Consider the following 12450-nt stretch of genomic DNA (forward strand, 5'->3'; position numbering starts at 1 on the left):
CATCGAAGAAACATGCGGTCTTGTGTTATCCTGATGGAAGATGATGCGTTTTCTGTTGACTAATTCTGGATGCTTTTCGTTGAGTGCTGCTTTCAGTTGGTCTAATTGGGAGCAGTACTTGTTGGAATTAATGGTTTGGTTTTCCGGAAGGAGCTCACAATAGAGGACTCCCTTCCAATCCCACCATATACACAACATCACCTTCTTTGGATGAAGACCGGCCTTCGGTGTGGTTGGTGGTGGTTCCTTTCGCTTGCCCCACGATCTCTTCCATTCCACATTATTGTACAGTATCCACTTTTCATCACCCGTCACAATTTGTTTTAAAAACTTAATGCTTTCATTACATTTAAGTAGAGAATTGCATGTGGAAATAACGGTCAAGGTTTTCTCGCTTAACTTATGTGGAACCCAAACACCAAAGTGATGAACATAAGCAAGCTGGTGCAAATGATTTTCGATGCTTGATTTGGATATTTTGAGTATGTCGGCTATCTCCTGCGTGGTATAACGTTGATTGTCCTCAATTGTATTTCCATTTCATTGCTATCAACTTCAACTGGTCTACCCGACTGTGGAGCATCGTCCAGCGAGAAATCTCCAGCACAAAACTTTGCAAACCACTTTTGACACGTTCGATCAGTCACAGCACCTTCTCCATACACTGCACAAATCTTTTTGTGCATTACAGTTGCATTTTTTTTACCTTTCTTGAAATAATAAAGCATAATATGCCGAAAATGTTGCTTTTTTTCTTCCATCTTTAATATTAAAATGGCTACAAAAAAAATTCACCAATTTTGATAAGTTTTTAAAAATGCACGCTGATATGGCAGCTGTCACATACAATCTAACAAAATTGTTTCGAATGAAGTTAAAGACAAAGTGCTACCAGATCCATCTTACAGGAAAAAAAACAAATGAACATTTTGGCCCACCCAATTCTTACACACTACGACATTCTTTCATTGAATCTGTTTCCTGTGACGCTTGTTAATTTTGTAGTCTTCTCTTCTAAGCTCTCTAGGCTTTACTTTCTCCAACTTTAAGATAAGGAAGTTAGGTTAAAATCTCTAAGTTTCATTCTAGTACTAGAATAGTTGAAATTTCATTTATATAGAATCAGGGTGACCATAGATATCACCATGATGAAATAATTTGATTTATTTTTTCCATTGAGTCTCAAATGCAACCTAACAATATGACATGCAGTGGTTTTGCATATAATGAACAAATAATAGATTGATCCAGGTGGAAGTGGGGAATCAAACTGGTCATCTTCTTCAGAACTGATTGAATCTAGCTTGTGGATGGAAATGTTGAAAAATGTATTAAACTGAATTCTGGACCTGTTCATATACTTCCATGTGGAAGGCACAATATAGAACTATATAGCTTTGCTAATAATACCTGTCTTAACTGAACTGATTCTGTAGAAGGGTCTGTATTTTTCCCTGATTCTGCAAAATATATCTACAAAATATTTTGCTAGAGGTAATTTTTGTGCTTTGAATATCCATTCTGCACTAAAATATACAAAATGTACTGACCTACACAGTAGCCTACAAATTCCAACGTTATCTCCTCTTATGAGAACAGAGATAATATTTTGGTTATTGCAGGTTATCTAACAGACGTAGAAATTTAAATCCACTAATACAGTATAGTGACTATGGTCAAGGTCCTCAAATGTGTCCATCTACTCTAATGTGACATGATAAGCTATTTTTGAATGTATTATTATAATGACCACAAAAGACGTTTAAAAAGGAGCCATCTGTTCTCTGTTAAATGTAGTCCTGAAGTCTCCCTTGGATTAGCAAAACAAGCCACTAAATACTTCAGTGGGACTTCAAAAAAGCTGAGTTCTCCCTAATAATCAGTATGGGATGAACTTCAAAAGATTAGAGGTTTCACTTGGATCAATTCCCAGAAAATCAGGTTATTTACCAAATCTTATTTATGCAAACTATACAAACACATTTTGATCTGTAGAGTACCAAAATAATGTTTTAGAAAAATGATAACCTTAAATGAAAAGTCTACTATGAAAGAATGAGGAAGGTCAACTTTCTTTGGTCTGATTATCTTGTCTGTCTACATTAGTCAAATCAGCTGTGCAACTATTACCAGATCTGTTGTTACTTAATGGCTATGAATCTAGAAAGATGTACCTAAAATTTCTATTAATTATCTTGAGTAACAACATAAGGGATGTCTAACACACATAAACAGTATTTTAGCTTCTCTGTTTCTGTTTGGAATTACAAGGCGGAGTAGAGAGTCTAAATTATTTTTAGATGTCAACCACTTTTTAGGACATTTTTTCAACTACAAGGATTTCTAGTACAACTTTGGGTTCACAAGCTGACTCTTCATATTAATTCATTTGAATAGAGAAGTCAGAAGAAGGTAGGTACCTTTTTTGGTACCTGTTCAACATTGGTGACTGGTGTTGCTTAAGTCCCAAATATATTTTGTGTTTATTTTATAGAATATATAAATTATTTATTTACATGTATCTTTTCTCTTACTACACTATTATTACTTTAAGAAAATGGACTGTTTTATTCATCTGTGCATTCCCACCAGCACACATAAGCCTGACATAACAAAGATATATTTGTATATATATATTGTATATATTTGTTGTTAAATAAATAGTAAATAATTACTTGAAAATCAGATAAACTTAATTTATAAAATGATTTGCAATTATTTAGCTGTTATTAGAAAGTAACATGGATATCAAAAATTTCAGTGAAAGACAAATATCAGTATCAAATATCATATAAAATGCTTTGCCCAAGAATATTTGTTATTATTTGTCAATTCCAGATACTATAAAATCTTTTCATGATTAAAACCTTGAACTTAAATTTAGCACGTACAGAGTTATATGAACTTTTAACCTTTTTTTCTCAGCAATCTGGGTAGGTTGATTGTATTGGATTCTGTTACTTGTAACTGGAAACAGATCCTTGATTTGAACATAACTGTCCAGTGATTTTTCAACTGGGTAAACATTTGTGGCTTATGTTCCTAACTGCTGATCAGAAGAGAATGCAGGAAGGGAGACTGATATATTGTACAGTTTCCAGTGTTTACATTGTTTTGCATTTTCCAGATCCATGTGGTACTTTTTAAAAGGACATACATCTGGGACTGCAACAGCTCTTCAGCTGCTGGCTGGATCCAAGTAACAGTTCATTTAATATATATCTGAGCATTTCTGAATATTTAAATCAAACTGTGACTAAATTTGAGCCAATTGGATTCTCTTTATAATTTGAAAATATTGTTATCTGGCCATCCACATAAGAAAAATAAACACAAAAATAATTTTAAAATTTTCTATCTTGTCCATAAACTTAACAGAACTTGGGCCAAGTATGTGAAATGCCACGACATTGAATAATATGGAAACTTAAAATCAGTCAACTATTTTTTTTTGGCCTATGTATTGCCAAACGATTGGCTTGCAAAAGTTATTTAACTAAACTAACTGATTCAACCAGTTGTTTTGGTATTAGTAGGACCCAGCTTAATTATCTTATCCAAGGACTTAATTTACCTGATAGATTTTTAGTTGAAGTTCATCATATTTATCTAGTCCTTGCCAGGTCTTGACTTTAGTTTTCTCCTTGTAGACACAGCTGTACTGACACCCTGAGATTCTAGCATCATTTTTAAAAGTTGCTTTTTTTAAGATATTAGGCAAGCATTAGTATTCCATTTTAGAAAGGTAGTTAAATTTATAGATATTTTGAGAGTTTATTAAGCTTAAAATATTTTGAGTTCTTTAGAAACAAAATAACACTGTTGTTATTATTATCATTATTATTTTGACCACACCACATGGCTTGTGGGATCTTAGTTCCCCGACCAGGGGTCAAACCTGGCCGCAACAATGAAAGCTACAGTCCTAATCACTGGACCAGGGAATTCCCCAAAATAACACTGTTAGATGTAACATTAATGTAGCTATCTAGATCATATGAAAGAAAGGAAAATTCAGTTCCTTTAAAATAAATACCTATCACTTAATGCTAAAGATGATCATTCTATTGTCCTTCTATACCCCAATGCTGCAACTTTTTCTTGGCCTTTCAAACATCTGAATATTTTTCTCATAAATTTTCTTTACCTTAATCATCTTTTTGGCAGCTGGGTTCGTGGATTTCTCCCAGGTAATGACATTCATTCATATACTCTGCTATAAGCTTCCATACCAAGAAGGTGCTAATCTTTGGATTTTACCTGGTCCTTGGTCATAAAAGAAAGTGGGATGGTCACTGTTTTTAGAGGAAAAGCAATAAATCTAGATAATAGTTTATTTTAGTAACTTAATTGTATTTATTATTTATAAGAGATTAAAGAGAGGCTATTGGTATGTGCTGAATAACTTTTAGTCAAATTTAACAACAGTGGAACTAACTTGTGTACTTAACTACTACACTGGTCTTCAGAGGGTAGAAGAAATAAACATGGGCATCGATATATGGTTCCTTCAGTTCCTAGGGAAGCCATGAAAAGTATGGTAATTTACCTGTAAGCATCTATTACAGTAAGGGAAGCCAGTAGTGCTTCTATTTAAATGCAAATAATAATTCACAATGTTGTATAGAGAGTAATTTATTTTGATATATATATTTTTTTTCCCCCAGGATTTTAGGCTAGCTACTAGATATATTGCCCAAGGACGTCTGTTCAAGGATCTACCTTACAAAATGGTCAAGTATTCCTTAACGTTTATATCTCTGGTCAAGGATGAAAAAACAATCAGACCTACCAAGATTTATAAAGCATGTCTTATTGAAAGATATTCCTCAGTGGGTTGCAGTTCCACCAACGGAGTCAGGAACAATTTGTAGCTTTGGGGATAATCCACTTACTGCAAATTGTAATATGTCTTAAATGACCAAACCAGCTATAATTATCATTATCATTGTAAACCTCCTGATTTCTGTCTCAATTTAGGATATTTCCCCACTGTAACATCAACACATAAATGCTGTGACCAGAGAAAATTTACATTCTATATCTTTAATTACATGTGGATACATATATAAACATAGAGGCCAGACTATGAAAATTGAAGTGTTTACAGATTATATATATTGTGACTATTTTGCCAAGCAAACTGGATTTCTATTTAGAGATTTAAATGAAAAACTAGTTTTCCTGTCTGGGAGGACTTAGAGCAAATCAGCAGGGAGATGCAGGAACTGATCAACTGGCCTTTCCTAGGTCCCTTCCTACCTTTATGTGCAGGGGACACTCTGGAAGAGCGAGGTCCCTGGTTTCTACAGGATAATTTCTGATGTCAATGGAACATTCATAGTTACCTGTAGGTAGGGGCATAGGATGCCAACAGAGGCCATATTTTAGATTGCTGGAGGTCCAAACAGTCCCTACTCAACTCCCCTGATTACACTGTGGATGAGTTAAAGGGAATAGAGAATAAAAAGGAGAGAGGAATAGGGACACATAATATTTTGAACTAAATAGTTACATATGATATAAACCAGAAGAAAAGTTGCTTCATGCAGACATCAAAAAACTATAGCAGGCTTTATTTGTCAGAGAGAAGTTGTTTTGGCTAGGGGGCAGTAGTCATAATCTGAGAATATCACCCACAGTGTTAGTTATTCTATATCTTTTAGTACTTTCACATAAGTATATATTTATAAAGTAACTTCATGGTAATGATGCAATGATGTTTTTTTATAGTTTTAGAGTCTTTTAAAGTCACATCAACTCAGAAGAATAATTTTTTACATTTAAAAATAGCATTTTTCCTCCTGTAAAATATTCCATTGATCTTTTATAGCAGTGAAATAAAGATTCAAAAATGGTTATGCAAAAGTCCATAAGCCAACTAGTCAATGACAGAATAAGTACAATTTTTTCCTTAGCCTTTAGGAAAATGCCAATACACACTTCAGCCTTTCACATGATTTGGTGGTTAAGCATTTGGTTTGCAAGACACAACTCAGTATTTTATTTACTGAAGGCAAGAGAAAGGGTAACACAACTTTAAATTTTAATTTCTGAATATCTGTGTCTGCCAAAAAGATGTGCATGTGTGTGGTTGGGGGAGAGTCTTTATATCATTACTTCCTTAAAATCTACTTCTATCTGCTTTTTTTATTATCAAAGTTCTCTGGTTTTGTTTTTTGTTTGCTAAAATCTCATATGCTATAATTCAGCTGAGACAAACTCCTGGATATCTGTCCTCTATTTTGGGGCTGGAGTAACATTTGGTAAACAGAATGTCCAGAGCCTCTTCTTAAAGCACCACTAGCAGGCACTGTTAGAGCGTTTTCATTCAAGTTTATTCTACTTGGGCAAAAAGGGAACAGTGGCTTATATCCACTGAGGATCAGTGAACACAATCTCATAGCAACAGACACCAAAACAGTCCCTCATTACAAGCCTTGTCCAACAATCAAGTCTTTAACGAGAACAAAGGTTGACAGTGATTAATCATTAAGCAGTTCCTTGTTCCTTGATGCACGTGTTCTCAGCAGCCTCCCGCAGAGGCAGTCTGGCATATTTCCTGTCTCTGTGCTCCACTGTGCCATGTCTGAAGGGACGCCCAGGCAGCCTTCTCACTATTTTAATTTCAAATGCTCCAAACATCTACAGAGTTTCCATGTGCACATGTCTTGACTTTTACTCTGAGCCTGGCAGACTCTGAATGGATATAGGGAGTGAGAACATAATAAGCCGTTAACTCCACATCTGCTTACTAGATTATGTTCAAAGATGGTATAAGAAATTGATTAAACACTGTTTTCTGGAATAAACCTTTGAAATCTGTTTGTTTCCTTAAGCAACATGATGGTAAGTTGATATAATTTAGTTTCGTAGTGAACACAAGATAACTTCACTACTGTTTCTACATAAAAATAGCTTCTGTGTTGACAAAGCACCATGCTTTGAAAAACAATAAAAATATTTTCAGAAATCCTCCTTCAAATAATTCTGTTTCACAAGGCAACAGAGTTGTAATGCTAACTAACATTGTTATCATTTTATTCAATGCTCTTCTTTGTTGTGTTTTTAAATTACTTGACTAGGTACTATTTATTGATCTTAGCTGGTCATGCAGTGGTATATGTATTCATCTTAATAGATTGACTTGGAGGTTCTATTTTTTTCTCTTTCAGCATTTAAATATCACTAATGATAACCACGCTACCTATGAACTAGGAGGTCGGGTGAAGAGGGAAGAGTAGCTATGATACAATTTCTAGGAGGGGAGGGACAAGGGTTAGTTAATGCAAATAACAACAACAAATTACCAAGAGAAGTCAGTTATAACTACAAATGTATTGTTTTTCCAATATCAAACATCACATCTAACAAAAATCAAAATGAAGTAACCCTGAGGATTCTTTGTACTTATTAACTCCTCTTTTCCAACAGGTCAGAATTAAGTAATAGCAGGACTCTAGTAGTTCAAGTAGAAGATTTTAACTAGTATATCTACCATATAAAAACTAAAGTATGAAATCCAATCACAAAATACACAATTCTCCTGGTGTACTCAGCATTTTAGCATACAGCCATAATTTCTTTAGGCTGAGGTATATTCACTACGGAAAGGAGAATGACAATGACATTCTACAAACAAAAAGACCACCTTATTATTGGTAATTAAGCTCTTCACCCAAATGTATGTGACAGGGATGACATAATGGTCGTTGACTCATGTTAAATCAATGCAGCCTGTTAGGAAACCCCATTCAGAAAATGAACATTTTTTAACTGGAGCCTCCTGGGATCAACATTTAAAACTAACAACAGTGAACTCTGAACTGTGAAGGAAAGCAATGATGAACTATAGAAGGAAAGTTTTCAGGGTTTGAGATGGTCTTAGACTATATTCTTACAAAAACCAACCAATCTGACTATTTCAACTCAGTTCAACTTGTGGTAATGTACTCTAACTAGTTCTATGTTTCTCTGTAGTTATGGTAAACTGACCTCACCACACACAAATTACTTTAAAAACACAATATTTGGCTTAACTGGCCTGCTTATCTTCAATCTTTTTCCAATTTGAAGCTAAGCTTGTAATATTTGGGGGCTTATGTCAGTCTTAGGGCAAAGACCTACATCAATTACAAGTTAAGGGACTCTCAAACTGTGTGTAGATGTCATGGAACTCTAGAGCAATTTATATATCATGGGTATGAAAATCTCAAAGAAATTCCAATACATGTTTATTTGAGTCATTAACCATAGATAACAATACAGCTTTCACGTATTGGGAACTAACTGTGGGTCAGTCACCATGCTGGCTGCTTTACGTACTATCATGTTTCATAACTGTAACAACCTTCTGTGATAGGTGCTATTAGTATCCCCATTTTACAGATGAGAAAACTGACAGTTAGAGATGTTAAATAATTCATCTAGATAGTAAGTGATGGAGCCAAAGTTTTAACTCAGGCGGCCTGACTCCAGAGCCCTGCTATAATATCAGTATAAGAAATAATACAAATCTAACTCAGCCAGAGTCTTGTTATAAAGCAGTGGTAAGTATATATTATTGGTACATAATATGAAAATATAAGCCAATGTGGTCTAGTGCAACAGGACCCAGGGTAGCATATGATATAATATATGTAAAAATCATTTTGTAAACACTACTCCAGTTGGCTAAAATAAAAGCATGAAGCTGCAGACCAGTTTTCCATTGAGCCAATCCAATCCAATAAATGCAGAAGAGCAAAGAGTAATAAAATGAAAGTGTTAAGAAGGCAAAAAAGGCAATTCATGGAGGTATATTAACTATGATTCATGTATGTCAAAATGTGTAAAAGATTCTTTATACCACAGGGAGGACATAAGCCAAAGTTAATTTTCTGCAGGCATTATGGCATAGTTTGTTAAGAATGTGGACTTTGCACTTAGACAGACCTGGGCTTAAATCCTGGGCAAGTTACTCACATCTTCTGACCTCTGTTTTTCTCATTAGTGAAATGGAGAACATGACTGCAGGGATTGCAGGAGATAATGCATAAAAAGTGTTTCATATCAATATAGCTCAGTTAATATTGGTGACTATTATAATTGTTATTTAACTTCTCGTGTCATTACAGTTTAAAAGAAAGAATATAATTTTAAGAGAGGTGTACATCAGAGACCATGTATTTGTGGCTTCCAGAGCCAAAACGAAGGAGGTTAAGTCCCTGGGAAACACACATAAAAATGGCATTTGGGGCTGCCTTTAAGTTCATCATCGGGCTGATTCTGAAGTCCTTTTGCTCAGAACTTAATCTTTACTCAAACTGGCCTCAGCGATCAGTCCTTATCAGTACTTTGGTTGGGTCTCTGTGCCTATGTAGATAGACTTAGATAGTTTCATGCAATGAAATGTTGTAGATCAACTTATTACCTGAGTCTGGAACTGCTCTCTGACTAGTCATGAGAACAGACACTGCCTACTTGTATCTGGTGGTGGTGGTGGGGTCGTTCATGTTGGGACGGAGCAGAGGGCAAGAAAGTGAAGGAGCGGGGAAGGACTAGAAGATGAAAACCAGGGCTTGAAGAGTCATTCTGACCCTCCTATTCCTCCCAGTGGCTGGAAGCTCGTGGTGATCAGTTTATCAGATTACCATCTGCACCAGAGTCAGGACCCTTAATAGACCTGGTACCCCTCCAACATGCCCTCTGACACCTTACTCCTCCTGATGTTTAGAATCTCCCCCTCCCCAAGTTTGAAGAGAGCGTGTTCCACCCCATCTGGCAGAGATATTCAGATTCTAGGAAGAACATTAATTGTGGGGATGTACTCTAACTGTGGTAATATCTTACAAAGGCTTTTGGAAGTAAATAGTGGGCTTCCTTTGTCCATTTAGATACAAAGACCCAGAGTGTACTTCTAAGTTGCATTTGCATGGAATTATGGGCTTTAGGAACATAAAGAAAAGAGCTGATACACTACACACTGTCAGTATCCTGAAAAAGAAGAAAAAACTAAACTTCTGATTTAGAACGCTTTCAGATTAGGAAAGAGAACAGGAAGAACAGAATCAAAATTCTACAGAAACATTTTGTTTAAATAGTTAAAAAAAAGTTGGGGTGGGGAACCAGTCAAATGTTTCCAGTTGTCCCTTCTTGTGATACATGAGAATTATATTCAATTTATAATTTCTGAAAATAACATTAAGTTGTGGTCATTTAAAAAATAATTTATTAAGTTGAAAGACACAAAGAGTAACCGGTAATAATAATAACAGCCATCAACATGTATTGAGGGCCTGCTAACGAGGCATATTCCTAAACAATTTAAAGACATTACCCTTTCTAATCTTCATGACAGTCTTTGGAGGTATATTTTACTATTACCCCCATTTCATATGTTAGGAAAATGAGGCTTTTAGAGAAGTTAACTAAATTGTCCAATATCCCTCAGTTAGTAAAGGGTGAATTCAAATCCAGTTTGAATGGATAGGTGTATCTTGGCTTATGGAAGCCCTGATTTCCAAAAAGTTGCGTGTAAATGAAATCTTAAAAACTGACCCACACTTTAAGATTATGAGAATGTATTTCCCTTCCCTCCCTACTGTCTTCCTTCCATTCAAAAACCATAGCATTCCTACTATGCCATGTCCTGGGGTTGCAGCGGTACATGAAACAGAGTCGTGGCCCTCATGAAGCAGATATTTTAGTGTAGGAAGACAGATAATGAACATGTGATCATATAATATATCACATGATGATAAGTGCTATAAAGGAAGAGAAAGCGGGACTGGGGCATAGGGTGTGTTGGAGGTGTGGGCTGGAGGTGGTAGGGTGATCAGAGAAGACTTCAGAGTTAAGATGACATTTTACCTGAAGGAAGTGAAAGGATAGCTGGAGGAGTTCCTGAAATTCCTTAAGTCTTGAGGTGGGAGCATGTTTAGTGAGTCTGAAGTACGGCTAGTAGAAAAAGAGGGAAGAGGGTGGTAGTGGTGGAGGGGGCAGGGTAATACCGTAGGGCCTCGTATGCAATTGTTAGAATTTTAACTTTTACTTTGAGTGATATGGAAAGACATTGGAGGATTTTGAGTGGAGGAGTGCCAGGATCTGATTTATGTTTGAAAGATCACTCTGTCAGCTATGTGAATAGTTTGTATGGGAAAGGAAAACCTGTAAGGAAGGCTATAAGGAATAATTTAGGGGAGAAAGAATGGTTTGGGCCAGAGTGGCGCCAGTAGGAAGTGGCCAGATTCCAGAAAGACTCAGAGGCAGAGCCAATAAAGTTAACCTGTGGACTAGATGTGGAGTGAGAGAGAAAGGAAGGTGTCCAGGGCAACTAAAAGATTTTTGGCCTGAGTAATCATTTTCTAAGATGGGGAAGACTGTGAGATAAAGAGTTTTGCTTTGTTTTTGGACTTGAGGGGAAGGAGGGGGGTGAATAAAGAATTTAACTTGGAATATGTCAAGGCTGAGATACCCAAGTGTAGGTAGGCAACTTGATATATGAGTCTGGTGTTCAGGAGAGAGATCCAGGCTGAAAGTATAAACTGGGGAGTTGTCAGCATAGAGAAGATATTTAAAGCCATGAATTTGGATGTTATCACCTAGGGAGTGGGTGCAGATGAAGAAAAGAAGAGGTCCAAAGACTAACCTCTGGGCACCCCATGCTTAGAAATCTGGTAGATGAAGAAGAAACCAGCAGAAGGGACTGAGAACCATGAAAGAGTGATGTCCTGAAAGTGAAGTGAAGAAAGTATGTCAAGGAGAAGAGAGTGATCAACGGATTCAATGTTACTGATAAATCATACAAGATGAGAGTTGAGAACTGACCATTGAAACAGACAACTGGATTTCACCGATGGCTTTGTAAAGAGCTATTTCATTGGAAATCTAGAGACAAGAACCTCACTAAAACGGGTTCAAGATAGAATGAGAAGAGACATGAGAGTCAGGGTTTTTGAAGAAATTTTTCGAGGAGTATTGATGAAAAGGGGAGGGGAGAAAAAAAGGTAGCAGAAAAGAATGTGGAGGGTTTTGTTTGTTTAGGTTTATATGTTTATGAAAATCATTTAAGTGGAAAATGCAAATGCCTTAGTAATGTAAACTCTTACCCTATTTCATCTGCTTCAAAATATATGCAGTTTTCTATACTGGTTTTGCTTATATAGCAAATAATACTATTAATAAGTATTACTAGTGAAGTTATAACAATGCCAAGGATAGTTTTGTTTTGTTTTGCGGTACGTGGGCCTCTCACTGCTGTGGCCTCTCCCGTTGCGGAGCACAGGCTCCGGACGCGCAAGCTCAGCGGCCATGGCTCACGGGCCTAGCCGCTCCGCGGCATGTGGGATCTTCCCAGACGGGGGCACGAACCCGTGTCACCTGCATCGGCAGGCGGACTCTCAACCACTGCGCCACCAGGGAAGCCCCAAGGATAGTGTTTAGTTAACCTAATCATAGTAATCATTTTGA

At 36.4% G+C, this 12450-nt stretch overlaps 1 protein-coding gene across 2 annotated transcripts in view; it reads right to left on the reverse strand.

Moving 5' to 3' along the window:
* Positions 1-12450, reverse strand: part of MAML2 (mastermind like transcriptional coactivator 2) — a 361897-nt gene that overhangs the window by 27198 nt on the left and 322249 nt on the right. The window lies entirely within an intron of this gene.

The sequence above is a fragment of the Globicephala melas genome, chromosome 8, assembly GCF_963455315.2.
Source record: "Globicephala melas chromosome 8, mGloMel1.2, whole genome shotgun sequence".
NCBI lineage: Eukaryota > Metazoa > Chordata > Mammalia > Artiodactyla > Delphinidae > Globicephala > Globicephala melas.